Source organism: Ochlerotatus camptorhynchus, unplaced genomic scaffold (assembly GCF_037179485.1).
Source record: "Ochlerotatus camptorhynchus isolate MF236.1 unplaced genomic scaffold, CSIRO-AGI_Acam_v1.1 ptg000429l, whole genome shotgun sequence".
NCBI lineage: Eukaryota > Metazoa > Arthropoda > Insecta > Diptera > Culicidae > Ochlerotatus > Ochlerotatus camptorhynchus.
This window is the reverse complement of record NW_027040915.1, coordinates 999,614-1,027,559: the sequence shown is the minus strand read 5'-3', so window position 1 is coordinate 1,027,559 and position 27,946 is coordinate 999,614. Positions and strand designations below refer to the sequence as shown.

The following is a 27,946-nucleotide window of genomic DNA, read 5'->3' as shown; positions in this document are numbered from 1 at the left end:
AAAGGAGGGACTCAGAATGTTAATCTAACTGCATATATAGAGGTACTAGCCATGTTTTGCAGTGTCAGGTACTCTATTTTGTAATCTGTGCAAGGGAAATCACAAATCGAGTGTCATAAAAATACAAGGCATGTTGAGAGATTGAGGTCGTGGGAGCAAATTTCCTCTCTCAAATTTGAATTTTTTGGCTCTCTGGAGACTGGTAGTAAACCAGGTAAAACTGTAAGGGGAAAAATCATTTTTATTTAATTGTAGCTTGTTTAACAATAATTTCCCAAAAAAAAAAAAAACTGAACGACAAAGTCCCTTACTAATTTCTTTAGGTTGTTACTCATTTTTTGACCTGAATATGCACCGAAAGCGAATTATTCCCACTTCCTACCAGCGGAAAAGCGCCATCTCTGTTGAAAATGGCCGGACGATATGATTAAATGTTTTGTTTTGCTTGCTGTAATGTTTCAAACCGAAAGCGAGCGTATAGGAATATCGGAAGTACAGCGATCGAAACTAAAACATGGAACTGGAAACAATTTTCATGCCGATTGTGACCGACGCCGGTAGAGAATACTGTTAATTCTTTTATTGGGGAATCCAACGTGAGAATCCAACAGCATCTAAAAGTGGTTTTAACCAACCAGCCGAGGGCAATGGAGTAATTGAGCAGGTGATTTCCACCGTCGCTGAAAAATCGATCAACCTGGTCCCTGAACCAAATGAATCCAGTGGCCTATACAGTTCGATCATCGTCGGTTCCGTACCGGAGAATATGCGCTACCGGGGAAGCAACAGCGAGAACAACCGAAATTACGTCAACCTTTACAATTCGGCCAGTTGAAATCTGTCGCCTCGGCAGGTGCCCCGGTTACGGTAGAACCAAACTTCCCGCATTGGAAGATTACCTGAAAATTGTCAATTGTGACCTTCTAACACCTGTTAACGAATACTTTAATCTGTTTAGTATCAAAAACAATTATTCTGAAACTCGTTCTAAGGAAAAACTCTACTCATCGGAGGACATCAATTCAGCCTTTATGAAGAACTCCTCCAGTGAGGGCTATTCGGCTCCACTGCGTGCTTCTCCGACGGTCACAACTCCCCGGTATGTCAAACCGTATGAGCTGTCGAAGACAATGGTCACATCAACGCCAGATCAACAAAAACGAAATTCGACCGTTGGAACGCTTCCGATTCCGTGTGGACCACGCAGGTCGGGCTATTCGGATGGGAAATACCGCGAGGAACCCATTCACTACGATGGCAACGTGATCGACATACTGTACACCATTTCGAATCAAACATTTCCCTGCAGACAGAAGATAAGCATCATAATCTGATTTTGACGTTGAACAGCTTGACTGCGCAGGACTCGGATCGGCCTAGTTCCATCTCCGGTATGTCACAGTGCTATGAATGTTTGATCCACGGAGAGAGAATACAGCAAATCGCACATCGGGAAGGGCGCGTACGGGTATGTGAAGCTGAACTACCGGATCTTGGATAGGTTGCTGGTGATATCGAAGTTCATACTGATGGAGAAGCTCGTGCCGTAGTTTATGATTAAGACCTATGAGAAGTGGGACATTCCGATGGAAGTGTATCTGTTGACGAACATGAAGCATCCGAACATTATCAACATGTTCGATTGGTTCGAGAACGTCAAGTTCTTCCAGGTTGTGATGGAAATCCACGGCTCCGGGATGGATCTGTTCGAGTTTATCGATCGAAGACCCGTGATGACGGAGAAGCTGTTGGATCCTTCGACAGATTGCTAATGCGTTTGCTTTCCTGCACTCTTTGAACATTCTGCACCGGGACATCAAAGACGAGAACGTTATCATCGATCACAATTTCCATAATTTTTCTACCTTCTATGGAGTTCTGCAGTACGCATAACACAGGCAACCGCTACTCCGGCCCAGAACTGAAAATGCGGGCTCTTGGCGTGACACTATACGTGTTGATGTTCTTCGAGAACCCATTCGTGGACGTTGAGGAAATCCTGCAGTCCAAACTGATCATTCCGCACGAAATCAGTGAAGAATTGGAGTACGTGTTGCTTCCGCTGTTGGACTAGTATCTCAAAACTTGAATCACCATCTAGAAACTACTGGATACGGAATGGATGACACAGGAAATCAATTCGTCACAGTTGAATTTTGCCAAAATCGTTGTGATTATCGTAATTCCTAGCTCATTTAATGCTATTAAACTTACTTGTACCGAAGAAATCTTAATAATATATTCACTCTACCGATTACATACGGTTGTTTGCTGAAATTCATATAAATCAGTTAGCAATGTTGATGTCAAAACCATATAAGAATTATTCGAATGAGTGCTTGATCATTGAAAATGCAATAAAGCTAATGATAGGTAGTTTCGTCTCGTGATAGTGAGAGGACCTGTTTTCTCATCGTCACATGACAGCCGTGATATTTACTAGCTCTGTTTTTGGCACACTGTGCTGAGTGACCAACCGCTTGGAAAATCCGAGAAAACGTTGATTTGATTTGCTGAAACCATCAGAGCAAGTTGATTTTGTTAAACAATTTGCCGCTGATAATCTAGATTAAACATTCTGTTTTGTCCACATCAATTATTTTAAATTATTTTCCATGAAATTCTACATCCGAACTCAAAAATTTCCAAAACGTTTTCCTACGTTACAAAGAAAGCAATATCATGATTTTTCCTTTGGTTTTGTTTTTTTCCGTCGATCTTTATTTCCGCGCTGAGCACCAATGCTACCGACGTGCCAGGAAGGCAGCTCCCACACCTGGACCCTACCTATCGACCCATCAACTAATGAACCGGGGACCAACGGCTTTACTTCCCATCCGAAGGAAGGCGTGATCAGAGATGTTATCATGATGATGAGATCATATAAAAATCCTATTCAATATTCAAAATTATTAAAATTGTTCTCTTAAAATGGCGTATTGTAGATGCCATATTAAATCTTATGTGAAATGTACTTGAAAACATCGGAAAAAATAAGTCCACCCTCGGAAAACGGATGATTTTCAAACTCCACAATCTTTCAAAAACGTGAGCAGCATGCAGTGCTATGCAGTATAAAATAGTTTCAATCAAATGTAATTATTAACTACTGAAAATTGTAATGAATTTCTGAGGGACCATTTTATTTTTTTTAAATTATTATTTGTATAATTACTTTAATACTTGCTTTTTTCGAGGACAAGATTAGAACTAGTGGCTTTGGAGTGAGAGGTATGGATGTTAACCACTACGCGAGGGCCGTTGGTTATTTGAGTAAAGGGTGATACGGTCAAAATTTGGTCAATATCAACTTGACGTATTTCTTTCAATTTTGCATTTAAAAAACCTGAACACCCCTCATTTTGAAGGTGTGTGTGTGTAGAATGTTGCTCCTATTTTGATTTTGGAATTCACTCTTCAGTTGTCAAAATGCCGTCCAAGCAAGAAGAGCAGCGTATCAAAATTTTGCTCGCGCATCGCGAAAATCCGAGCTACTCGCACGCAAAGTTGGCAAAATCGCTAAAAGTTGCCAAATCAACCGTTACAAATGTAATTAAAGTGTTTGGGGAACGTTTGTCGACAGCCAGGAAGTCTGGATCGAGGGGAAATCGAAAACCGGAAGCCGCTGAGACGACAAAGAGAGTTGCCGGTAGTTTCAAGCGAAACCCTAACCTCTCTCTCCGAGATGCCGCAAATAAGCTGGGTGTATCGTCTACAACCGTGCATCGAGCCAAAAAACGAGCCGGACTATCGACTTACAAGAAGGTAGTGACTCCAAATCGCGATGATAAACAAAATACGACGGCCAAAGCGCGATCCCGGAGGCTGTACACGACGATGCTGACGAAGTTTGACTGCGTGGTAATGGACGACGAAACCTACGTCAAAGCCGACTACAAGCAGCTTCCGGGACAGGAGTTTTATACGGCAAAAGGAAGGGGAAAGGTAGCAGATGTTTTCAAGCACATGAAACTGTCAAAGTTCGCAAAGAAATATCTGGTTTGGCAAGCCATCTGTACCTGTGGCTTGAAAAGCAGCATTTTTATAGCTTCCGGGACTGTCAACCAAGAAATTTACGTGAAAGAGTGTTTGAATAAACGTCTGCTGCCTTTCCTGAAGAAACACGGTTGTTCCGTACTGTTTTGGCCGGATTTGGCATCTTGCCATTACGGTAAAAAGGCCATGGAGTGGTACGCCGCCAACAACGTCAGGACAAGAACCCTCCCAACACGCCAGAGCTCCGCCCAATTGAGAAATACTGGGCTATTGTCAAGCGGAACCTAAAGAAAACCAAAAAAACTGCTAAGGGCGAGCAGCAGTTCAAGGCAAACTGGCTTTCTGCGGCGAAGAAGGTGGACAAGGTGACTGTACAAAATCTGATGGCAGGGGTCAAGCGTAAGGCCCGGCAATTCGGATTTGGAAAAGCGGAAGCCTAACTGAATATTTTTCCTGAATTTTATACTAATTGAACTTGAAAAAGAAATTTAATTTGATTTTTTAAATAAACGATTTCACCGATTTACACGCGTTTTCCCTTGACCAAATTTTGACCGTATCACCCTTTAAGTCCACCGCTCGTACAAAGTTCAGTACAGTAAGTTCTGTACTTCGGTCGTTGTACAATACTTCACGTATTGATCCTACAACACCCAGATCTTCCCTCTGTTGTGCACGTGCCCGGCACTCTACTAATAGATGATTAACATCTAAAACCGGTCCGCATCCCTGGTAGTAGGCCACACTGCCGCTAAATCGGGGTTCATGAGTGAGCCGTGTACGACCAATCCTAAGCCGAGTCAGAACTTTCTGATCTCGAGGGTCGGGTACATCTTTCCACTCTTGTGTGTATTTTTGATCTTGTGAAGGAATGCATCACGGTTGTCATGCCAGGATACATCCCATGCAGATCGTGAGATCTGCTTCACCCAGCGATAGCGTCCCTATAGGGCACCGAAGTGACCTCTAGCTGAGCAAGACAACCCTGGTTAGCAACCTCATTCCCTGGTATACCTGCGTGTCCAGGTACCCATACAAAGGTTATGTTAGCATACTACTGTACCTCCAACAACCATGGGTGCTCAACCTACCCATGCTCAAGGGCAGACAGACAACTCGCTGAATCAGAAAATACAACAGTCCGAGAACCATTTGTCAACCTACAAGCCTGTAAGAGAGCATAGGCCTCAGCTGAGAAGATACCACAGAGACCAGATAACCGGCAGCAGCGGCTACTAACCTCCCCAGATACCCCATAACCAACTTCCTCTTCGATTAATGAACCATCCGTAAAAAGCAAAGGCCTTCCCTCGTATGAAGCAGCAACCTCCCTGTATGCAGCTTTCGCCACAGCAGAGCTAGCCCCTGTCCCACACATAGCTTTAACCCTCCAGTCAACTTTCGAGGTAGTAGCATTACAAGCCCGTTGCCACAGCCTAACACACTGACACAAAGAGGGAGAATCTACTCCCGTCAAGTCGTTCAACCATCCTCTCGCCCTCACAACCATGAGGATGGGATCCCTTTCAATCGATCTCATCGCCTTAATGGCCAGATCCTCGGTAACAATGTTAATCAAAGGTACCTTACCATTCCCCACCAATAGAGAAGCTATTGGCGAAAACCTCATTGTACGGAGGTTCTAGAATCCTGAGCAAGAAAACACCGCCCTCCACAACTCCGCTCCATAAAGGATGTAAAGTAGGGTATTGGCAACCTTGGTCAATGTACAACGAGAAGCTTCAGAGAAGCGACCATTCAAGGTCCGAAGAATATTCAACTTACTGTTGACATTATCCTTCACTAACTTGGCATCAGGGTGCCTTCCATTCATTTTGACTAAAAAATGTTTTAAGAAATTATGGAATAATAAGATATTATGTAAATATTTTGATTATGTAAACAACAAGAAAATATTGTTAAGTTTGTGTTTGACACATAATACCTGCCAATTTTGCTACATGAAAGTCGCAATAAGCGATTTTGTAATTTATCTCACCCACTCTTCGCTCTTCACTCTTCGCGAAGAGGCGATCAGAAAAACGCTCATTGTGACTCTGTCAAAGCTAAATTTGCAGTTTTGATGTGTGAAACACAAACTATACCATTATTTCTTATTACTTACACATACAAAATATCATCATAATATCTTATTATTCCATAATTTCATAAAACATTTTTTTAGTCAAATTGAATGGAAGGCACCCTGCTTGGCATGCTTAACAAATCGGAGTTTGTTACCGATAGTCACACCAAACAGTTTCAACTCGCGCACAGCCTTGACCGCATGCTCGCCGATGCTAACGAATGGCAGACTCGGGCTGTGATGATGACCAAAGCAGACGTGATTCAGTTTGGACTTCTGCCTAGTCAACGACAGACTGCACTGCATACTGCATTTAACGCCTAACCCCCCTACAGTTTTTACCAAATACGATAAGGGTAATAGCGTACACAATGATGCGTACTTCTCCGGGAATGCATTCAAACACTGAGTTCATCGCAATGAGAAACAGTGTAACCGATATGACAGACCCTTGCGGGATGCCATTCTCCAGCAACCTCGGACTTGAGGTTGGGCCAGCATTCAAAACTCGGAACCAACGATTCTGTAGAAAATTCTCTACATAGTTAAGCATTCATCCTTGGAAGTTCCATTGCTTGAGGAAAGCCAAGATAGGAAGCTTCCATGTCATATCATATACCTTGGACAAATCGAGGGAGACAACATCTACATGCATATCTTCGAACGAGGCCTTGTCCAATAAATGATCGAGCGCAGAGAAGAACGTCTCCTATCCATATCCGCATCGGAATGCGTGTTGCTGTGGATGGATCCGTCCATGTCTCTTAAGCTTTGTTGACAGACGACGATTAACCATCCGCTTGAGTGTCTTTCCCATGCAGGTCAGCAGGGTTATCGGGCGATAACCATCTGTTAGGGTTCTATCCTTCCCAGGTTTGTGAATCGGTATAACCAACTCTTCTTTCCACTCATCAGGTATCTGGCCAGATTTCCATACCTAATTCATCGTGTCTAGAAGAGCTAATCGGTCCATAAGAGGTAATCTCCTGAGTAAGAGATAACCAATATCGTCCGGGCCCACAGCCTTACCAATCCCGCGGCGTAGGGCCCAGTAGAGCTCTTTGATGTCGAGCGCCCTGTTATAGTATTTGTCAAGACTATGTTGCCTGTCGTGGGAATAGCGGTACTCCTCCTCATCCAATGACTTAACCCGCATGAATTCATCGCTGTGATTGCTGTTTGCCGACACCTTGGCAAATTGATCTGCAAAGGTCTCAGCGATCAATCCTGGATCATTCGTGTAATCTCCATTTAACTTGATAATCCTTTCCGGTCTATTCTTACCACCAGCAGACAGTAGACGGGAGGTGTACAGCCTGTGATAGCGAAATAGGAAAATGATCACTTCCGTGTAAGTCATCGTCAAAGTGCCTTATAAACTGGCTGGCTGTATCCCAAGAGGCTATGGTCAGACCGATCACGGACTCAACCCCAGTAGTGGGATTAAACCAAGTCGGTCTGCCATCGTTCAGCACTGAACAACCTAACGTGTCCAGTAGCTGATGATACAACCGTACGCCACGAAAGTCTTCCTTATGCGATCCCTATGAGAGGGTGATGCGCATTTAAATCGCCCACAATCACATAAGGAACAGGCAGCTGCGAGATGAGCTCTTGCAGTTTGCCGATGACGTTAACCTCATTGCCTGTCCTTCGGAGCCATGTATAAGCTGACAATAGTCAACTTATAGGGACACTGAATGGTGACCGCGGTGGCCTCCAGTTCACAGTCCAACTGCACTACCTTATGGAGTATATCTTCTCTGATAGCGAAGACATCATATCAAAAAGACTGGCAACTTTGCCAGAATCCAAACGACAGATACAGTAGCGCTGCACTTGAGCAAAGGTGGAAGCAACGCATAGACAAATGAGCAAATACACAAACCTTTCTGCTGAGGATGTAATCTTTGCTATCAAATTCGTTCGAAGCATTTACATTTAAACGGCAGATGACGCGATTGTACCTGCCTCATAGTGGTCGTACGAGAAAATGAAAGAGTTGCCAGTCTTCTTGATATATTATCTTCGCTGATAGCCAATCCATATCCAGCATTAATGAGAGGCTTAATATACCACTTATATCTATCACCGAGAGAGTTTGGGGATAGATCTGTAACCTTGGTCATCGTCTCTTGGAGAGCAATGACACAAGGGTTCAGTTTCCTTGTCAAGAGTTGGATCTCAGATAACTTTGATCGCAACCCATGGACATTCCATTGCAGCATCACTTTCATCAGACATGGTGATTATTAAGTATCAGTAACAGCATCGCTTTCGCGCTCCGATACCGAGTCGTCAGAGGGAGAAGGTGCTACGTTTTCTCCTTTTTTCCGGCTCTTAAGACCACGAGTATCCTCGAGGCCAGCGGGTTGTTTTCTCTCCTGGTCATAGGAGCAGACACCTCGCTTTCCTCGGAATCGAGGCTATCGCCTACTCTCTCGAGTTGCCCCACAAGGGAAGCACATTCTAACTTAAGTCGTTTTTTCGACTCCTTGAGTAGTTTGATTTTACCCTAGCCTTGGGCGACCTCTTTGCGGAGAATTTGCACCAAATTTTGCAGGAGCTGTTTATCCTTAACGGAAGGTGTTTCGGCTCAGGCAAAGGATCAGTGCCAACCTCTTGGGTTAGCACGTCACCCTCCCTAGCAGTAGTTCTTGTACTCGTGGCCTTATTAACAAGACCGGCAGGTGGGCTAGCACCAACCCCAGTATTTTTGTACTGGGTAGCCCTCTTGTTGCCGGTCTTGGACTCCTTTGAGCACCCGCACCGGTGCGTTGTTTTTCGGGCTACTAGTTTGAGAACTTTAGCCGTTGCTATTTTAGTTAGCAACTAGTTTACGCACCGGTCGTTGTTATCACGATTGTAAATTTTCGACTTTCGCACCGGTAGCTTCGTCGAGCTTCGAGCTAAAATTGATCACAGAGCTTCGTGATTGTTTCTTTTTTCGAAAATATTGATATACCTAACCATGAAGACTGAAGATTGAAGGTTAAGATCCAACTACAGATTCAGGCACTCAAGAAACGGTCCTTCGGAAGATCTGAAACATCCAGGGCAATCTAATAGATTTCAGGAAAATTTACTTCAGTGAAGATCAAGAGCTTCAGGATAGTTACAATAAATTTACTGTAGTGGCCAAAACATCAGTTAAACTTAAAGACCTATGGGTAAGTTACGTGAACTCCGGGTAAGTTCTGAAAATTGTAGGGCAGTTCCATGTATATCGAAACTGTGAGAGCTTCAGGGACGTTCCTTGAACTTCAGGCTATTTCGAGAACTTTATGGCAGTTCCATTTATTTTAGTAACATAGAGGGAACCACCAAAAAGTTCCGACAATTTAAGGATAGTCCAAAAAACTTCAGGGAATGAACTTAAAAAAATAAGAAAGCTACGCAGAAGCTCGAAATTTAAAGATCTTCTGGGCAGTTCCACTTATTCCTGGATAATTGCAGGAACATCATCAGGAGAATAGTGAGAACATTAGGGAAGTTCCGGAAGGAAACATTAGAGATCTACGGGAGCGTCTGAGGAATGAAAAGAAATACTGAGAATTTCAGCTTCAGGAAACTGCAGGAACTTTTAAGAAAATCCAACAAATTCAGGTATACCCAGAGAACTTTAGAAAAGTCAAAATAATTTTCGAGATGTGGAAATGTGAAGATAACTTGAGGAAAATTGACATTCCAAGTTGAGGCCATAGAGCTTTAGGGAATTTCAGAGATATTAACGGTACTTATAGAAATTCAGGAATGTTCAGACATTGAGGGAAGTTTAAAAATTTGTAAGGGTAAGTTCCGATGAATTCCGGTCTATTCCATAAACTTCGATAATTTTTTTTAAGAACATTCGAAAATTGAAGTTCAGAAAACTTAATAAATAAACTGAATTACTTCGGGAACTTCAATTAACTTTAAAGGTTTTCAGGACAGTTCTATTTAGTTCAGGGTAGTACCAAGAACTTCAATAGAATTGAGAGAACTTCAGGAATGCTTCGAGAACAGAATAACAGATCAGAGAAACTAAGGGCAGTTAAATTAATTTCAAGGAAGTTGAGGCAATGTTTCAGACGTACCGAAAAACTCGGGGAATTTCCGAAACTTCATCCAAGTACCAAGATATTTTTTTTAATTTCAGAAACATAAGAGATGTTATATGAACATCAGGAAAATGTGAGATGATTTTAAATGAGTTCCATTTCCATTGTTTTCATTGCAGTTTAAAGAACTGCAAAAATTGCAGGAACCTCAGCGACAATCAGATTATGTTCATGAAAATCACGAGATCTTTTAAAATGTTCAGAAATATTCAAGGACGTCTAGAGACCTTCGGAGAAGTACATAGATTTTTTGGTAGTTTGAATATATTTTTGGGAAGATCTCGGAACTTCGCAGATGATTTTCAATCACTTAAGGAAAATAGCAGGATCATTCAAGAAATTCAAAGGAATTATGGGATATTCTAAGAATTCCACGAATTTTGCAATACTTCAGAAACAATGTGAGGTCTTCATGGAATTTTATGAATATGATTAAAATTTCCGGTACAATTGAAAATTAGTGAACATCAGGAAAGATTCAAAATCTCAGGGAAGTCCAAAAAAGTTCAGGGAGAATGAGAGATTTTTGACGAAGCACCATGAGCTTCAATGAAGTTTTCAAAACTTCAGGAAAATTGTGGGAACCTCAAGGAAGATAAAGAAACAGTAATTCAATTAACATCACTAAAATTGCGGGAAATTAAAAAAAAAGATACTAAGAAACTTAAAGAAAGTCTGCAGAACTTAATGGAAGCTCAGAGATCTTACACACTTAATCTAGCTCGGTAAAATGTCCAACAGCCGATTACCTCGGCATTTAATTTTGCTGATATCTCTGCAAAATATCTGTTTGTTAGCTGATATATCTCAGCAAATGTTATTTGTTAGCTGAGTCTCGGCAATTGATTTACTGAATCTCGGCAAAATAATTTGCAGAACTACTCGGCTGTTGGAATCTCGGCGAAAAAAATTAAGTGTACGGGCAGTTCCAATTAGGGGTTTCATCCGGTAATTTTGTTACTGTTCGTATTGTTCGTATTTTAAAATTTAATATTAAAAGCCTTTAACATACATATGTAGTTTAAAGTGATGTGAGAGTTATCTTTGTCAATTAGATCTGTTTTTCTATAGATTTAAATAAAAATCATGGAGCTCTAGGATCTTTTATGCGAATTGACTACTTTTGTGGATGGTCAAGATCTTCCAGAGAACCACTCCGTTACCTGATTGCATGTGGTAGTCCTAGATCCTAATTCATACATGTAGCTGCAGAATACGTGATTTAAAAAAAAAATAAACGTGGAGCTCTTGGATATTATTTTACAAATTTATCACTTTTACGCATGTTCTGGATCTCCCGAAAGATCGGTCCGTGGCCAGCAGAGTTCAAACACTGGTTTCAAATTAAAATTTATTCGTGCAACATCAGAACAAGTTGATTAAAACAATCTAGATTAATTTTTACTAATTTCCCATATTTACGCATGTTCCGAGTCTTCCAGAGGACCGCTTTGCTCTCCCTTGGGTCCACAGTTTTTGTCCCAGATCCAAATTCACTCATATATAATTTTTAACAATTTTCAAATGAAAAACAAAACTGACATTTCACAGATAGCAACGTTTGGGTCGGTTGCTATCGCACTGCTATAGTTGTCAACCCGCTTTTCACCGAGGGGCAGATTGTTATTTCCCGCACTTGAATAGCAACCCCCGGTACTTTTGCTGCGTTATGGTGGAGGTTGCTAAAATAGCTTTAGCAACGCGTTGGTGCGGGTGCTCTTAGCAGACGAGGCTCCATCCGTCCCTTTGCCCTACACGGTAAGAAAAAAGTACCCAACGGCCAGTTCACTTTTACCTACTTTTGACTAGTTTGTCTCCTTTTCTCCTTCTTATGTTGTCAAAAACGGAGGAGCAAAACCACCCAACAGGGATAGTAAAGTGTGGGAACCCAACGTTGAGTATAATCATATTTACCTACTTTTGGGTACAACTAACTTACTATTGGATAGAAAGCGAGTGGAAAATTCCATACGAATTGCACACAAGTAAATGAAAACTACTTTGGCCCGCTTTACCTACTGTTGGGTTCCTGCACTATAGTGCCGAGATGAGTGAAAAGAACTTACTTTTGGGTACTTTTTTCTTACCGTGTAAGGAGCAGATTTCTTGGCTCCCTGCTTAGCCTTCTTCTTATTCTTCCTTTTTTTTGGTAAATCTAACACCTGAAGATCCTTTCCGGATACAACATCAGCATAGGACTTCCCACTTTTCTCCTCGTTATAGACCTTCTTAGCATCCCCAAAGGAGAAACCAAGGTTGGTCTTAATAGGCAGTATATCAGCTTCCTTCACGTAGATAGAGCACCTACGGTTAGTTGGCTGATGATTGCCTCGACAATTAAAGCAGAAGGCTTTTGCTTTAAATTTCTCAGCAACCGAGTGGATCCCAGAACAAACCCTGCACCTGATTTTGTGCTTGCCCCCTGCACGACCATGCCCATACCCATAGCAGTTGTAACACTGCAAAGGCAAGGCATGGTACGCTCGGGTTCTAATACGTAATAGACCAAACTTAACCGTTCCAGGAAAGCTGGTCCCTTCGCAAGTCAACACCACAGATGAGGTGTTGACTTTACCCTCACCGCTACCCTTACAGATTCTGTGAACATCCACTACACCTTGTGTAGCGAAATGTTCTTTCAGGTCCTGCTCCGATTCGTTGATCATATCCACACTAGATACCACACAACGAACTATATTCAATGTCGGGTGTGCATCCACCCGAACCTTGAAGCCACTACATAGTGCAGTGATCTGCTTCTGCATCTGCAGGATTACTGACTTCCAAAAATTAACGCGAACCGCCCCGATCTGTGTAGGCCTCAACAGTTTGCCCCGCAGAACGCTGAACCGTTGAAGCTACATCGAGATGGTTCCACGTTACCTTCTCTCCTCCATCGACCTCCTCCATAAGGAGAACAGTCGTCCGGATACGTTTATTTTTCGTCAGGGTTCGACCCTCACTATAGTTTGTATTTTTATTCATATATCAATTATTTCGTACGGGATAGACCCTCTCGGGCCGAATCCGCTGGAGTCGTATCCCTAAATAAACCCTTGGGGAAAAAAATAGGACAGTGCCTCACCCCTGTCACACTGAACGTAAAACTTGAGACGGGGGGTTCCATGTGCCACTCCGAATCGCTCCGTAGCTTTAAACGTGAACGCTAGAAGTAGGTCCATGCACTTTACCGATAGAATACATTCATCCTGAACAAACCCAAGCCACACGAAATCTACTATCTACAATTATTTAAAGTCCGGTAGACAAATGACTGCCGCCAGAAAGGCTGAGCACGGTAATCAGATGGGTCTAAGACGTGACTAGGTCCCATCCTGCACACACTCAAAACCTTTAGACTCCCCGTTCTTGTTCGCGTTTCTGGCTACAATGCATCATAGCCATCAACCCCAGCGAGCACCGCGTGGAGGTAACAATCGGAGTTTAGATGCACAGATATCACAAGGCGCCGATCGTCTGGCTGAGCCCGACAACCATTAACAAGTGTTCTTATGCACCTGCTTTACCCAGTTATAACGGGTGCGATGCGGAGCACCCCATCAAAAGCGTTAGATGCAATCCTCAATCTTCTGCCCTTGCTTGAATACGTGCAACTAGAAGCGAGAAGAAGTGCTCTTAGGCTTAACAAGTTTAAAAAAAAGACATGCCAGGTGATCTGGTTGATCACCTAAACATTTTACAATACTTCCAAGAAGTGATGAGTATTAATGGAGACTGGATGAAACCAGAGGACAACTATGACACTCCCTTCAACGTATGTGAAACGTTTAGTTCGGATTGGGAACTTGGTGGTCCTAGCGTTCATCAAGGCTCAATCATATTTTGCACAGATGGCGATTTTCAGTGGCGATGGGACATTGTCCAACAGTGTTTGTTTCGGAAATCATGGCCATACTTGAATGTGTAAGTGTGTGCTTAAGGAGAAAATATAGATGGACTTGTATTTGTCTGCCAGTCAAGCAGCACTAAAAACGCTGCCTGCTTACAAATCTGGATCAACAATAGAAAAGGGCCCATCAGCATTTGTAAACAAACCGTTCCAAAACCCATTCCTCACAAATCGAAGGCCGCCCACATAAACCAACACCATCATCGTGTAGGTAGAAGTTTCCCCTATCCGATGATGGTGTTGGTTTGCGTGGGTGTCCTTCGCTTTGTGAGTAAAGGGCTTTGGAACGGTTTGTTTACAAATGCTGATGGGCCCTTTTATATTGTTGATCCAGAAATGTACATCAAAGATTGGCTGGAAATGTACCGAGGGGGGCGACACATCAAAATCTCAATTCTAGATCTTCAACAAATCTCACACTAGCGAATAAATCTTTGAACAATCTGTTTTTCATTTCTCGCATCTACTTGCATCGCGCATCATATTTGGGCAGGAAATCTTCAGAATTGCCATCAATCTTCTTTCTATCTACTTAGCGTGCGTGCAGCTAACCACAGCAAAACACAGAGTCGCCCCCCTCGGAATGTACAGCTTTCCCCCGAAGAACGCGTTACCCACTGAGTTCTACCCACCGCTTTGTCTCGGTGGGTTTTCAACCAAGTGCTCTGATTTTCTGCGAGTGACTAGTTCTCCATTGGCGTCTACTCACATGTAAAAAATCATAACGACTGGTTGAAACCCCGCCGAGAAAAACCGGTTAGTGCAACTCAGTGAGTAACGCGTTCTTCGGGGGATAGCTGTATTCGCTTGTTGTGGCAGCTGTGCCAACAGAACTCAGTAGACTTGTATTGGGTTCCTGGACACTGTGGCATTGAAGGGAATGAAAGGGCAGAGGATCTCGCCAAAATTAGGTTCCAATTCACAGTTTATTGGCCCAGAACCATACTGTAGAATATCAAACTGTAAGGTTAAAATGGAACTCAAACGCTGGGAAGAACAAAGGGTAATAGCCAACTGGATGGCCGTCACGAAGTGTAACCAGTCGAAAAAATTTAAAACTCTAAATGTAACACATACCAGAAAGCTCTTGGAGCTTAATAAACGAGCTTTTAGTATGTACACTGGCCTAGGAACTGGGCACTGTCTGATCCGAAAAGATATCATTTGAAGAACATTGATCGGGCTCAGAGCGATATCTGCCGCATAGAACGTAAAATCTCAGAACATCTGCTCTGCAATTGTGGTGCATTACAAAGGTGTAGATCTAAATTTTTGGTAGTGTTATCTTACCACCTAGTGGAATTTGGTCTGCTAATCCTGGAAAGGTAGTTGGTTTCATAAACAATATCATACCTGACTGAGAGTTGACGTGCCTATTAAATGGTGGTCAGCTTGCATGATATAAACAGTAAACAGATGTATCACAAAAGTTCAAATAATAGACGCAGTGCTTCAACTCCCCCCAACAATAAAAAAGGCCATAATAAAACGTACGTGATATTTTGGTAAGCATCCTCCTTTAGCTCAGTCGGTAAAGGCGCAGCTACAAAGCAAGGCCACGTTGGAAATGGCTGGGTTCGATCCCCGGTCCGGTCTAGGAATTTTTCGGGTGGGTTTGAAAATTTCTCGACTTCCCTGGGCACAGAGTTGTGATTGTACTTGCCACACAATTATACTAATGCAAAAATGGTACAGGCATCGAAAGCTCTCAATTAATAACTGTGGAAGTGCATCTAGAACACTAAGTTGAGAGCACGCAATGAGCTAATATTCGATAAGCAGTAAGTTTGAAATGCAAAGAAGAAGAAGAAGAAGAAGAAGAAGATGTTGATCAACTATTTAAATTGTTCGGATTTGTGCACTTAGTGTCCGGTTTCAATGCATTACTTTACTGATGGCGTTTACGCTAATTTTGCAGAATTGTTTAGAATGTGTACATTGTAAAATTTGTTTCTTTTCTATATTTAACGTCGGTCTCTGTTCCGCAATCTAGTGCCAATCACCGACGGACATCGATTGCCTTCCATTGACGGCAATCGAATGTGCAGGAAGGCAGCTTCCACACCTGCGTAGGATATCGCACCCATTCAACACACATTGGACCAACGGCTTTACTTCCCCTCCGAAGGAAGACGTGACCAGAGATTTTTATGCCTCAAAAAAATCCCACCGACCTCGGCTGGGATTGAACTCAGACCCATTGGGGTGAAAAAGCAGTCACGTTTACCACTATACCACCGGCGCCGGCTGTAAAATTTGTATATGCAATGATTTATCACAGATTTAGCATGTCATTCCTTCATTTCTCGATTTCGAAAACCCATTTAAAATCCCTCCAAATTAACCCCTGTAATGTTTCACAATTTTTCTCGCGATTTGGCTCCCCCTGCCAATAAGTGCTTGCTCTCGCAAAGCGCAAACACGGCAGAGGAGAAATCAAACAATTTGTCTCTGTCGCCTGCAGGCTCGTTCATATCCGGATCGTCGCCCATCTCCACCGGCAACGAACTCCGCTACCGACTGCTACCGGTCGTTGGTCGTTGGTAGCCAGGACAGGACCCACTCCCAGCCTGGGTTTGGAATGAAGTGTTCTACATCAAATAATTTAGCCAAAGCGGAAGCAGGCGTAGATGATGCATAAAATGTCAACGTTTTTATCACTTTATTATCACCGTCTCGTCGCAGTGTTCGTTCCCGCTCACACCGGCCGGGACCGTACTCAATTACGGCTCCAACGGTTTGCTTACGGACGGACAATCAAAAACGGTCTCGACCTATTTATTTAATGAGAATATCGACACTTTCGAAAATGTCACGCATTGCTAGCACCGAGAACAATTTATGCACAGAATGGACACCTCATTGACCTCACTCTCTCGGTCCAGTCGGGTGTGTACCACCATGTTCGGGTAGGTGTCAATAAAGACAATAACGGTTTAAAATTGAATCAGCTTTCGGATGGCAAAATTGACACCAACTGTGTACCTTCATACATCCCTTGGAGCTAATTGTTTGTGTTGAATTAGTCCTATGGGGTGTGGAAACGTGTTCCTATTAGTGGAGGGCGAGTTTTCGAAAAAGGAATACAATTTATTTACAATGTAATATTTTTCTAGCAAAATAAAGATTGAAAGCTATAGATTGACGCATAAAAATAATATGTAAATCGTTTATTTATTTTATAATTAATAAATTGTCTTAGTTTTTCCACTACTGGCTCACCTACCCTATAGGGTAAACACTGCCCTTCAGTCGATTGAAACCGCTACTACCGTCGCATATTGATCCTTAGTTCGATTGGATTAGATTACCTGTGCGGTGGCTGGCAGTGGATAGTTTGCCGGGTCGCGATAATGTTGCATCGGTTCCCTTTTTGTTTGTCAGCAAATGAATTAAATTCGTTTGATTAAATTGAAAGGATACGCAAGGGTGGGCATTAAAATTGTATGCCATGAATATCGACAACAGGCAAACATCCGGCCGGTGACGGCTAGGGAGGTGGCAGGTGGACATGGCGGTGAGTGTGAACCAATTTCGTATTTCCATTTAAATAATGAAACAGCATGAAGTTAATTTTGTATCACAAATTATCCTGATGAATGGGACTCGAGATCATCCTGTTGCTGGATTGGGCTTGCCTCGATCTATCTGTAGAGGTGTGTAAGTGCCGTATCTGAATGGAATCGCATATAAAATATTCAGCCATAAAAAAATAAATGTCGTTACGCAATGGGTATGGAGTCGTTAGTCAGTGCTAATTAACTTCCATAGAACTTGAAATGGCAAATAATCATTTGATTAGTAATAACTGGATCAATGTATGCTTCCAGTGCTATAGACTGCTGCCATTAAAGCTATTCAAATAATGCTATGATCAAGCTATGTTACTTTTTTTTCAAATAATTTATTTACGAAGACTCAAATGTCAAAAAGGACTCTATGGAGCCGAGAAACAGTGAATAATTTCATATTAAATATAATATTCATGAGAAACAATATTTATGAGATCTTATTATTTTTCCTGGTAGGCCGCCGATGCAACTCCCTGCCTCTTTCAAACGTTTTTTTCTTCCAGAGCATCAGCCGCTTGGCCCCATCTTCGCACGCTTTTTGTTGCTTCTCCGTACAGTATACAATTTCAAGTTTGTATAAATAATACTCGTGATTCCGATGTTTGAAAACGGAAGCTGTTGTGTTTGGACATTGCTTGCTTTCATCGGCCTTCCAATTTCTCAAGCATTTCGACATCTCCCTCTGGTTCTTTGTCATTGTCGTCCATCGAAGTACTCGCTGCCACCACACCCGCTTAGGTACTACTACCACTCTTTTCTTCGTCTTGTTGTTATTGTTCTACGTCTTGTTTTTGTCCTTCTTTCGGTTGTTTCTTTTCTTGCTTCCGGACCTTAACCTTGGGGGAGGAATTCATCCAATACCCTTCCATCTTGCTTAAAAAGCACATGTTTTGATTTCCTCATAAACTATGTTACATTTCCGATTGAGGAAATGGTGCGATGAGGGAATCTTCTTCTTCACATCTATATACACACCGCGCACACCAGTGTGCATGTCAAGGCCCAGCTCAGGATTTCCGTATTTCCCCATTATCATGAATGTTGCCTCCCACTGGTGACATATGTACCTTCACTGTATTTATACATGCAAACCAAAAATTTATTACAATGGATGTTAGTTCCATTTCCTATCATCCTCTGTTCATTAACATTGCAGCGAATGTTAGAAGTCGACCTTGCAGTCGATGTAATGGTTTTTTGTCTTTTTTTTTTTTCGTGTTCTATCTACGGTTTCGACTATACTAGTAAGCTTTTTATTTCGAACTCGTGATCCACACCGAGAGAACAGCTGCTGCTGCTTGTTGTATCGGCAACATTTGAAAAGACACTGAGTTGTGTTACTTCGGTTGGTAGGGTTAAATACCCCATTTCCGGCCTATTAAGCATAACCCGCACTTTGTCTTTCTTAATCTGGATCGGAATGTTATTTCTACTGATGGCTTCCAAATTTATTTACCTTTGCGTACGTACCATAAGATTTGAAAACGAGAAACCAATCGTTGAGATATTGTCAAAAGTCCAACACTGCTTCTTGACGCCATACTCGGCCTACGGATTTTAAACTCAGCCTAACGCATTGAAACGCAATTGAAAAGCCCATTAAATCACTTCGGCCTATCGGATGAAGATAAAAATTGATTCGGTCAGAGCGCTTCTTTTGTTTTTGGGAATAATGGGTGCAAACTTTCATACAACGCGTTCTCATTGACTTCGTTCGGTAGCTCATTAACTAAAGTATCGTACCAAACGCATAATTGACTTGTTAACTCTGAAATCATGGATTTATTTGAAGTTTTCTCCTCGATAGGCCCAAAATGGGCGATTAGGCCGAAGTAGTTCTCTACCCTATTAGATTTTTAAAGAAAATAAAGACTGCTCCAGAAAGTATGAACGCACCCAGTTTTCAGTGAAAATAATTCACAAGTGTTGGAAATTTTATTTGTTTTTACATATTAAGGTTCAATTTACTGTGATGCTTTTTTTCAAAAATTCAAAGGCAGTTTTTTTCGACGCATTATTTTAGATTGCAAAAAGCTCGCGCTTTGTGTAAAATATCAAAAGGAATCGAATAGTGCGAGCTTTTTGCAATCTGAAATAATGCGTCGGAAAAAACTGCTTTTGAAATTTTCCAAAAAGCATCAAAGTAAATTGAATCTTAAGATTAGATTAGCACAAAAGATCAGGGTTCTCGATATTTGCTATCTATCGATTGTATGCTAGCTTGCGCACCATTTTGCGAACTTTCTTCATAAGATTCAGCACAGACTTCTTGGCGACAAGTTGGGACGCTTTCTCCCAATCCTTTTCAAACTGTTGAATGGTTTCTACTGCGGAGACATGTTTCCTGCAGTTTTTATGTATCATCTGAAAAAGCTTCGTTTTCTGAGCACAGCGATATTTTTTTCGAACCCACACACTTTAATCTCGATTTTTAAATCAAGATTTTAAGCAAAATAATAACTTCACTGTTTGACACTAAACTGACAAACTGACAGCTCACTCCCATACAAAGTGACACCGAGGGGCGCTAATAACATAGAGGTAACTCTAAGACTACAAGGTCCCGAATAACGTGCTCAACTTTTTGGCTCAGCTCTGATACTATCTTCGATCCCAAGCTAATCGATTCTCCCCTCGAAACATAGGAAAATCCACTAACCCCTCATTTTGTCTGTCAAATTTTCATAGCGAATCAAAACAAACATTGTACAGTAGTAGAATTTCGACTAGACTGGGGTACGTTAAACGTTTGCTTGGGACCAATAGGCTAGTCAAGTAGTGAGCCAATTTAAAATCGGTAGTTTCGTATTGATTGTTGCTGTTGTTTGCAAATGTCATCGTACTTATTTAAAATTTCAGTTTCAGTGTACCAAAATTGATGAAATTTTGAGTTTTGGTGTAATGCAGATTACGAATATGCATTTGCCTAAATACCTTTAAAACACCAATTAGCAGGATTCATGTCCTTTGGAACGAATGTTACATTATCGCAACCGTTGATTTCGCGTAATGGCAAATTGCATCACGGAAAATGCGCTGTAGAAAATTACCCATTGGGTATTTTGTCTTGAAAATTTGGGTAAAAGTAGTTTAGAGTGTATTGTTTAAACTGTATTTTTATCGCTGTTGGTTTTTCGAAAGTTGGAAAAAATGGCGTCACCCGAAAAGCAGCTTCGCAAATTGATTTTGCGCAAGCGCTTGGAAAATCCTCAACTCTCTCATCGGGACATCGGAAATCAACTCGGAATCGTACAGTCAACGGTGATTCGTGTGATTAAATGTTACTACGAAACTCTGAGCATCGAACGGAAGGAGAAATGCGGTCAGAATGGATGTTCTATTAGTGATCTGGAACATTTTCCATACGATTTGACGGTTTGTTTGGATATGTCAACTCACGTTTACTGGTCTATAACTTGACTATCTATAGTCACTGTCACTCAAAGAGTGAATGAAACGGACAGACTATTACATCTTTTCATTCGAGAACACCCGCCCCCGGATGCAGTTTTAGCTTGAGCTTGAGCTTGAGCTTGAGCTTGATTGACCGCCCACGGTTGCTACTCTGTTACTGCCAGATCAGCTGTAATTACACAGAGAACCAATAGACGATGCTTGGGACTAGCAATCATCCTCAATGTGTAAAAACTGGTGATCTTAAATTAGGCAATACCAGCGCCGGCCGCGCCCGAGCACAGGTCAAGAAAGGAATGGGAAGGATTGTGTTGACATGACACTCGCTTTGATGGAAGCCGAGAACACCTCTGCACTTCCACGAGGAATCACTGGGATGTTGGATAAGAGGGTTGGGTTTGCAGCAGGGTTCGTTTTGGTAAACGATAAGCTGAATTGATGTCCTAACGATCATATAACGCAAAGGAACTTGGGACTAAACCGACGGTCTTCTGCTCAGTAAGCAAAAACGTTTGCCACTAGGCAGACGAGCACCTTTTTAATCACCGAGTTGCTGTTATTACCATGTAAAACGATTGACGAATCTTGAATGTGGATGGGCCTGAGATTAGACTCATGATGTTCTGCTCAGTAAGCAAAAACGGTTGCTCTAAGGCCATCGAGCCCCTCATATCACATAATACCGTTGCTCAAATTTGTGTATCCATTCAAACCCGGAACCAACGACAACAACGAGTTTCGCAAAATACACGATACACAAGCGATTTTACCATAAATCTCTTTGATATGTAAGGACCTGGGACCGCGTTTTTCTGCTCAGTAAGCAGGCCACTGTAGCCGACGATCTTTCAAATCCGAAAACTAAAAACTACGAAAAAGTACTTAGGCCTTCATTAAGTTCCACTTTCACGCGACGTTCAATGACAGGGTCCTATCCAGGATTACATCTGAAAAATCCAAATCTGTCCAACGCCCACCCTAAACCTAAACCTGTTCTAATCCACCTGAAATGACTAACGAATGGAAGACTTTGACTACCCAGCCATGCAATAGTCTCATTCCGTGCCTTATGGCAACTTGATGATTCTATTGCGCTCATCTTTTGACAGCACCCAGGGGAGACTTGGTCCTGTACCCAATGCTTAACTTATCTCCATTCCACTCAGCTACTCGCAATTTCTTGTGATATAGTGGGCGGAATATTATTATATGAGACAATTCAATGCAGACGTCTTTCCAAATTTGGCAGATCGACAGGTAATCGGTGAGTTACCATGATAGTTGCTATTGAACAACTCGACAACGTCCCATCGTCAACGCCTGCTATGATAATTTCCCATTGCAGACGCCAACGAAAAGACGTCATCGAGCTATCGATCAACAACCCTGGTTATCGCCTGGTACCTTATAGCACGATGCTAGGAGGCGAACCGGAAGAATCGATGAGCTACCTCTCCCCACCCCCCACCCCCGGATGCAGTTTTAGATGGTTTTAGTGCTGAACAATGCAGCCATTTTCGCCGTTTTGTTCAGGAATAAGAGTCGTAAAAATGTGGAAAAAGTCGAAAAAAATCAAAGAGAACCCGAGAAGAGACCCCATAACGAACTTTTTCAAAGAATCAGGTGATCATTAGGTCTGAATATGTCCACCATTGATCTTTTAGTAAAATTCTAATGTGATTTGAAGTGTCGCATGATGAGATTTTGGTAGGGGAAATGACGGCTTCAGCATGACAGACTATTTTCGGCAACCCAAATTGAAACACTATTTTCACTGGATTTTCTTACGAAAACACATCGCTGAATGCATGCAAACTATTCTTTATGATTTCAGCTTCAATTTGGCTATATTTTTACCACTGAGAAAAAGCAATCTAGCAGGGTTTTCTTGAAATGAAACACACGCACTACAAATTGTAGCTGATTTCGAGTTGCCGATAATAGAACAGCAGATTTACATGCAGTTCAAATGGAACGGTTGCCGAAGAAAAACTGGTTGCCGACAATACTCGCTCTCACTAGAGAAGATTGGAGCTTTGTAAAAGCGTTTCAAAACAGTTTTTGACAATTCTTTCGTCTGAAATTGTTAGAGCAGCTGGCAGCAAAAGATTGTAAACAACCCAATACTGCATATGTGTGCGTTCCACAGAGAAAAAGGCTATAGAAAGAAGGTCGCTGCTTAGGTTGCCGAGAATACGTAAATTTCCCTATATCAATCTTTTGCGAATTCCTCAGTGGAATCTGGAATTCACATTTTTGTTTATATCCTCGGAACCATAATTCCGATCGGGAGAAAAATCAATAGTGATCTACGAGGATTTGAAACACATCTTCTGGAACTTGTTTCAATCAAATTGGTTCAGCCAGCTCTGCGAAAATTGAGTGAGTTACACTCATACGAACTTATATACATACATACATATATACACACATACAGAAACATTTTCCGATCCCGGTGAGATGTGTGTTTTTCAAGTGATATCATAGCCTTTCGGTACACCTTGGGTACGACAAAGGCAAAAAGGTTGGTATCAGCAAATTTATTTAGCCAAGTTTTTCTCCCCAGGTGTGTAATTATTTTGCAAAATGTAATGAATGTGTTGCTTGATATGGGAAATGGCTCTAATGTTGGCCTATGGATCTAAGATTGGGCCCATCGCTAAAAATCTGCTATTTATCAATTTTATCTAGATGAACACGTCATTGGGATGGTATTAATGGATATTTTTGTCGCTATTGAAAATTTACTCGATTGCTGAATTTATGTATGGGCTCAAATAAGGGGCAATTAGGCCGACATAACATCCACTTCCCCTACATCTTATTTTAAAACTGTTTTTGTAAAATCGTTACAACAGTAATTCATCGTACTTGGCTTCGTTGTATAGTACTCTCCATTTCTCGATGATCTTTATTTTGATATTCCTTCCTATCTGAATCGTTCCAGTAACCCTGATTTAGCAACAATTTTGGAGCACAAATTGTTTAAAATCGTATTAATAAGTTTATGAATTGCTGTTTTGATTGTCGATTTATCCATATTTAGGTGGTGCAAAGTTGAATCTCTCAGATGTGTTCGTTCTCCCGCTGCTGGCGTGCAAAAGAACCAGTACTAAGTAACTAACGGATTTCCACACTACATGGCATAAAATATCGACTCAAATTTAAGTTTAAATTACTCAAACTCTAGAAAACGTAGTTTACTTATAGACTGAGTAAAATTTTCCCGAGCCTCATAAATGTTTTCGAATATGACAAAAATCGACGAAAAATTTAAAGTAGGGGAAAAAGTAATGTCAGCCTAAATGCCCCTAATTTGGGCCCATATATAAATTCAGCAATCGACTAAATTTTCAATAGCGACCAAAAATATTCACAAGGACCGTCCCAATGACGCAATCATCTAGATAAAATTGATAAATAGCAGATTTTTAGCGATGGGCCCAATCTTAGATCCATAGGCCAACATTAGAGCCATTTACCCTATATTAATTTGATGTGTACATCGAGATGTTGCTCATATTAGAAAACAAATTACTGTAGAAGCTAGGAAAGTTTTACTCAGTCTACGTTTTCGAGTATATGAGTGGACTAATCGCAACTTTGAGTCAACCTCATTTGTCGTGTAATCGTAATTTATCTTTTTATTAATTGCTTTTAACGTATACGGCGTAAATGGATACATTTCTAACTCCAATTAGGTTCCATTCGTTTAAAACATGTCTTTTTTTTGCGCGAACATGACCCCCCCCCCCTCCCGTCACATGCAAATCTTCTGCTAACTTTACGCAGGCCCAATTGATCATTTTGTCAAGCTTCTGCATTCATGTTCCATCAGATGTCACAGCTGTTGTTTGCGGTGACATCTATAGGAAACTAGACACAATCTGTTTTCCTATAATTGTTCACAGAGGACACTGCAGTGCAAAACATGTCTGGTACCTCTATATATACATTTAGATTATTATTCGAAGTCCCTCCTTTTTTACACATTCTGCACACAAAACAGCTCACCCCTCACAGAATTTCCCGCCAAATTTTATGTATGGGGCGAGGCATAAAGTAAGGGACTTCAAATGTTAAAGCAGGCACTCTATTTTGTAATCTGTGAAAGGGAAATGACAAATTGAGTGTCACAAAATACCTGGCATGTTGAGAGATTGAGCTCGTGAGAGAAAATTTCTCTCTCAAATTTGAATTTTTTTGGCTCTCTGGGCAGGCTTGGTTCTCTCCTCGGTGTGAGTAAAGAGAAAAGTGTATCTGCTACGTGCATCGCATCCAACAAAATGGTGCGCGCACCGTAGGTCGGCTTACTCTACACCAGACGTTCAAGCGCACCGATTGTACATCGCATACACTTCGGCAAATGAGAAATCCCGAAGTTTTACACTTGGCTACACTCGGCTTTTTTTACCAGAGCAAGAGCACGCTCGCTGAAGTGATTGCGTTGCGCATTTTCTTTACCTCATAACAGCTGGCGCATTCCCTGTGCTTTGTGCACTGTCCAGTTGCCTCATCTTTTCAGATTTAAATCTGTATTTTCATCGTAAAAAATCTTTTTAATCTCTATCTGACTGACCAAAAATCTGTATAATTTCTGTATTATGGTCTCAGTGCGGATTTACGTAAACCTCCATTGAGCAAATTCATAGTTTAGAAGGAGTTTGTTCAATGTTTAGAATCATGATAAATGACTAAAGTTTGCTTTCTAAAGAATTTGAGTATTTTAAAAATCTTGAAATCCTACAATCTTGATTTTTTAAAGTGTTTTGTATCGCTTCTACTGTCTGAAAATACAAAACATTAAGAACCAGTTGTAAGAGACAAATCTGTTTCCGACTGAAAATTTCGTTAATGAAGTAACATACCTTAAACCTTATAGTTAAAGTAAATATTATCAATAAAATTACCATTTGCTCTAACAAATAGTATCTTTTCAAACGTGGCCGATCCCAATTTAGTTCGATGTTTGGTCATTATTTGACCAAGGCTGTTAAAAGCGCGTTCGACAGACACTTGCGTGCGAGGTATCTGCAACACTGTCTCTGCAAGCATAGCCATTTCAGGATCAATTTTTCGGTTCTTGTTCCACCATGCAACCACATCTTCGTCCAGGGGCAATGATGGTTTTAACCACAGCTTACGGATACGCTATTCGATATGAACTGACTACGACAAATGATTTCGGAAATCCAAGACCCCTAATCGTACTGCCAGGATCGTACACTGTTCTCCTCCGTGTCTCTCTCTTGTAACGCTGTGCGGTTTTTTGTTTTTTTTTCTTTCTGTAAATATTTTATCGATTAAGTTCAACTAAATTTAAAATAAAATTCATTTCATTATTTAAATTTTCATTTAGATATCATTCAGTAGCGAAATATTTCGTGCGTTTCATATCGAAGTTACGCGTTATTTATGGTTAGGTGTCCTGGATAAACCTTTTGCTATAAAAAGCTCATCTTTATAGATAGTAGCTTTTATTGCACATGCTTTCGGAAGGCGCGATGAAATACTTTGCCATTCGATTAGTTTGGCGCAATTTTTGAATAAAAGAATCGTTTTTTAAAAGACAACCTTAATTTATAAAGAAGAATGTCGTTAGGAACTTTCTTCCCCGCGAAAGGTACTCTGACTCGGCCATTTCGCTTTCGAATCGGCTGGTGAACAGAAGTGCGCCAATTAAGTTCTCGTTAAAAGTCGTTTGTGCATTTAGAATTGCCTTAAAAGTGTAGCTAAGGTAGTTTTAAATTCCGCGTAGTCTGTTCGTTTTGTTTCAGTGAATTTTGTACGCGCTGGATTTTTATCTTCAGTTCGGCTATCGCAAGGCCGGACAAGGGGTCCTGTTAAGTGGCATCTATTCCGTCGTCCGTGTGAAACGCACCATCAGACTCGTGCGCCAAGCGAAGGCCCGCCTGTTCAAAGGTAGCCAAACGGAGAAGAGTGAAGTTCGCTATTCCACGGAGCGAAACTTTTCCGACGGTCGCAAATCAACCGTCGACGAGGTCGCTTTTCCGCTACAACCCCTTGTGGACCATTCTTTCTGAGAGCGCGGACCGTTTGAGTGCGTAGCCAAGAGCGTACTACGGTCCGGATTCAATCCAAGGAGAAGGGTGGGTTTCATTCCATCCCGGGCGGTCATAGCGGAAGCTTAGTACGCGAAGCCGTGCGGCGGTAAGTTGGCCCTCTTTTCTCTGAGGGGCGAATCTCCCGGGAAAGCACGACTACGGTCGATGCTCAGCTCTCGACGTATTAAATCGGAAGGCAGCCGCCACTCTCTCCGCAACTCTAGTTCGGCCATACTGCGCACGGGTCACCTACATCGCTGCTCGCCATACTGCAGCTCATGTGCGGCGCCATCACGCCTCGCCGCCATCGCCACGCTAACTGGAAGGTCGCCTTCCGTCGCCATCATCGAGTCGTCGAGTCCCCACCGTCAGCCATCATCGAGCCGTCGTTCTTCGCGTCGAAAAACCTGCACAGGTATGTTAGAGCACGTTTTTATTCATGGCCATGATCAGGGTTACTTCCACTCACTTGCTATAAAAAAATGTTTTTCGGAATTATGAAATCATGAAATAGTATAATGCTAATTAGTACTTGTAAGTTACAAGAAAAGGTCATGAAGTATATATTTGACACATAAAATCTGTCAATATTGCTTTCAGTGCGTCACAATCAGCGATTTTACGACTCGTGAGCGCTCACTCTGAGTGAACGCTCACGAATCACAAGATCGCTGATTGTGACGCTCCGAAAGCGAAATTGGCAGGTTTTATAAATCAAACACATACTTTACACCCTCTTCTTGTTACTTACAAATACAACATATCATTATAACATCTAATGATTGCATAATTCCGAAAAATAT

The 27,946-nt window shown here is 41.7% G+C and overlaps 1 protein-coding gene and 1 pseudogene across 1 annotated transcript in view; both read left to right on the top strand.

The window, feature by feature from the left end:
• The window catches only part of LOC135711284 (uncharacterized), a 152,258-nt gene that overhangs the window by 119,190 nt on the left and 5,122 nt on the right, over positions 1-27,946 (top strand). The gene's annotated exons all lie outside the window — the stretch shown is intronic.
• LOC135711282 (calcium-dependent protein kinase 1-like) lies at positions 515-27,122 on the top strand (annotated as a pseudogene).